We start from the raw sequence: 4,451 nt of genomic DNA on the forward strand, positions 1-4,451 counted from the left end.
GCCGCCATCTTGGCTGACAGTTAATTTGCATATACTCACTGATTAGCCAATGAAAAGGGTAGCGGTCGTACGCTAATTACCATGTTTCTCTTTTATTAGTGTAGATGGTTTAAATCAGTGGTCCCAAACTTTTTTTTATTATTATTATTTTTTTAATATATTTTATTGATTTTTTACAGAGAGGAAGGGAGAGGGGGAGGGATAGAAAGTTAGAAACATCGATCAGCCGCCTCCTGCACACTCCCTACTGGGGATGTGCCCGCAACCAAGGTACATGCCCTTGACCAGAATCGAACCCGGGACCCTTCAGTCCGCAGGCCGACGCTCTATCCACTGAGCCAAACCGGTTAGGGCGGTCCCAAACTTTTTAAAGTGTGTATCCAAGCAATAATTTTTAAATAATCCCCATATATGTATACTTATTTATAAATTATGTACATATAATATTTTAATCCATATAGTAACTATAAGAAGCTTAATTTATTAAAGTTTTAGACATAGATCAAATATATTTTACTTAGCATAAGATGCATATTTTCCCCATTTGAATGTCTATCCATCAGGGAGCTGAAATGATGTCAATATCCATACATATATGATCTTAATCACAACAGATCATACTGTCATTATCTGTAAGTTTAAATAAACATACTTACAAGTTTTAGTCTAAAAGAGTTATTGTAATAAATATTAGCTAAACTTGTAAATGACAAGAAAGCTGTGTGACTTAATTGGTCGTGTTTCTTTCTTAGTGATACCTTAAATAATGGTGCATTTTATCATCAAAAGAGGTTGCCATGTGTTCTTTTCCCACCCAAGTGAATCATCTTGTGTGGACCACTTTGGAGGCTGTGTTTAAATCAAGAAGGGTCAACAGTGTGGAACACCTCGAAGAAATTAAATAAAATGTTATCTTAGAAAATGGAAAAGCTTCAACAACTCAGTTATTGGAGGCCTTGGTGGGGGCAGTGTCAACAGTGGAAGAAGGGCAGCCAGATTGTGGAGGTTCACGGACTAACACAAGATTACCTTCAAAACACACTCACTGCATGCCAGACACTGTGCTGATGAAGTGCTTTTATTCAACCCTGAGAAGAAGTTATGATCATCCGTGATCTCAGATAATCAGAGACTTGCAGAATCTAAGTGACTTACACTAGGTCACACAGCTAAGTAAGTGGTCCGGTCCTAGCAACATGTAAACCCATGTTGACCATTTCAAAAGGTCAGCTCCTAGAAAATCTGCAGTAAAGCCGCCCCGTGTGCGGTTACTCAGTGGAGAGTGTAGACAATTACTCTTCCAGGCAGTTAGTCTATGGACAAGAGCAGACAGGAAGGGAAATGGCCAAGTTAAAGAAGGGCTGTTTTTTGTTATTTTTTCTTTTAAAGAAGGGTAAGAATTGAGAGTTTTTATATGATGAAGGGAATGAGGCAGGAAAAAGGAAACTTGAGACAATTAGGCAAGAGAGCTAACAACTGCTTACAAAATCCCTAGAAGTCTAGAGCATAGGAGGGAAGTTCAGCCTTGAGCAGGAGGAGGTTGCCTCCTCCACTGAGGGAAAGACAGTGGTAAGATCTGGAAACAGAGACAAGTATGGAGGTTTTATGGGGGGAGGAGGAGGGAGAAGACATGAGAACTTCAAAGTTCATGTTATTTCTTTTCTCTGTGAGTAGGACACAAGGCCATTACTTAGAGTGTGTGTGGAGTGAGGAGGAAATGAGTAGTCATCAGACTTGATAAGACCATTATTAAGCTTTAACCAGTAGCTGTGGGGAATGAAAGCTGTAGTTCACTTGGCATCTGCCAGAGGCTATCCAATTCTATGACACTAATATGCATGGGGTAGGATATTTATCCCCAATGAAGTCTGCCAGCTTGGACCTAAGAACCAGACAGTTGGATTGATTCAATGAGCTGGAATTTTTACACTCTATAGAGAGGCAATGGTTGGAAGACAAGGTGGCAAGGGAATCAAAGATAATAAGAAAGGTGGAGGGAGCTGATAAACTGGAGAAAACTGAGGTATCAAAGTGCTGGAAGTCTCAGTGAGGTCATAGGTCTGGCAGATGTAGGGCGAGTAGGAGAGTGAGGAAGCTGAAGGAGAGAAGAGAATTGGACCCAGGTGTTCGAGCCTTCAGAGTGGGGACAGGTATCTCCCACCCTCACAATGACTATCCTTATAAATGCTCTCCTTTATGGCAGAACTGGAAATTTGAAAATGACATTTCTCTGATGCCCTTGCTGGTGGATTTCAGTTTAGAACCCTCCCGCTGCCGCTGTGGGCAAGTGCATGAGCATCGGCAGATGGCAGACATCTGGGCAGACATGCCAAGATCTCCAGGCATCCTCCTGCAAATCGCCTACAGGAGCTGCAGAGGGCTGAAATCCTCAGCAGTGGTTTGTAGCATCCATTGACTTCCAACAGTGGCTTTGCTGACCTTTGCTCTCCAGGACTTCCCAGAGACTGCGTAATCCTCTATTTTCTGTATTAAATCCATTTGCTTGACTTGCTTAGAGAGCTTTCTGTTTTTCTGGCATAACCTTGGCTAATACACCCCCCCCCAATTATTCATTTTTCCTGGATTATGAGCTTTTCCATGATCACCTCAATATTGGTCAAGAGCATATCTGTCAGGATTCTTAGTTGCAAGCAACATAAAGGAAATATAGCTAAGTTAAAAAGAAAAGAAATTTGTTGAAAGGATTTCAGCCTAGCTGATGGAATTGCTGGGAGGGCTGGCAAACCAGACTCTGAGAGTGAACCTAGGGCAGTAGATGGGGGACAGATAAAATCATGGGACAGACCTAGGGCAGTGACTGACACTGCTGACCTCTGAGGCGGTATGCCTCACTGATGAATCTAAGCTTTGCCCTTCTGCCCTAGAAATAAAGGTGGCAGGAAAAACGAGGGTCCACCTCTCAGCTTTTAGAGTGGAAGCTCTGCCTCATAAGGTGGAGAGACCTCAAACAAGAAATTCAGATGCTGGGAAGCCTCATCCTATCTAATGAAGAGGTAATATGCAAATTGACCATCACTCCAACACACAAGATGGCCACCCCCATGTGGACACAAGATGGCGGCCGCAAGATGGCCTGCAGGGGAAGGAAATTGGGGGGGACCAGGCTGTCAGGGGAGGGCAGTTAGGGGGAATTGGGCCAGCAGGGGAGCAGTTAGGCATCGATCAGGCTGGCAGGGGAGTGGTTAGGGGGTGATCAGGCTGGCAGGCAGAAGTGGTTAGGGGCAATCAGGCAGGCAGGCAGGTGAGTGGTTGGGAGCCAGCAGTCCTGGATTGTGAGAGGGATGTCTGACTGCCCGTTTAGGCCCGATCCCCGTGGGTCCAAGATTGGAGAGGGTGCAGGCTGGGCTGAGGGACCCCCTCCCCCATGCATGAATTTCGTGCACCGGGCCTCTAGTAATTGATAATGTGTTATTCTAACATTGTGTGTGTGGGCACATGCTATAGTTTTTACCTTTTGTTTTATCTGGCAAACCTTCCAAATGCTCCTTGTCCCTACTATGTGTACTTCTCCTTTAAGATCCAACTTTGTCCTTGAAACCTTCTCAACTTAAAGGTGTCTACTTCCTGCCCCGAACTCCCATAGCAATTTGTATCTTGTATGACCTTATTCTAACTTGTTTTTATGAGTATTTGCAGTTAAAAATATTCAAGGTATAGCATACTTAAGGCTGATCACTCACCCTTAGAAATCATCAATTTCTTGAAGCTCATCAGCTCCTTGAGGACATGGATTGCCTTATACATATTTGTGTTTCCCACAGTTCCCGGAATAGTACTTGCTTATGGTAGACATCACAAATATTAGTTACATTGAATTAAAGTTCCCTGCCAGGATTTGCTTGTCCCCATTTCCATTCTCTCTCCCAGTCACCTCCCTCTACCATCACGGGCTTGTCTTGGATCCCAACTCCTCCCACATCCTCTAGGATCTTATTTCACTCCTTTTCTTCTGAATTTTCAATCATCCTCTTTCTAGATTCCTGCCCAGTGACCTGAAATGTGCTCAAATGTCACCTGTTCTAAAACACCCTTTTTTGCCTATCCTTCTATTTCTACACTTTTAAAAACAGAATAGTTCACAGCCTCCGTGTCACCTCACTCTGCCTCTCTTTCTTCTTTTTCTTGAAGTCTATTTTATTTCCTCCTAAAGGTACCTGTGACTGCTATGGCCTGATCTGGAAACTTTTTGCCCGCATCCTCTTTGGCCTCCTTGTTGTTTGCTGCCAGTGACCATGTGACCAATGATACACCCCTTCCCCCCCTCTTCCCCCCTCACCTCTCTCCCTCCCACTCTCTCCTCTGATGAAACTGCATCCTGATTCCTCTGCTGCTTTTCCTTCCCCCTTGCTTTAGTGAACTTCTGTCAGTTTTTGGCTGCTTCACATCTGGATCTCTGTCTGTTAGGGGAGATCGCGGGGGGCTGGGGGGGC

This window comes from Myotis brandtii, unplaced genomic scaffold (assembly GCF_000412655.1).
Source record: "Myotis brandtii unplaced genomic scaffold, ASM41265v1 scaffold125, whole genome shotgun sequence".
Lineage (NCBI taxonomy): Eukaryota > Metazoa > Chordata > Mammalia > Chiroptera > Vespertilionidae > Myotis > Myotis brandtii.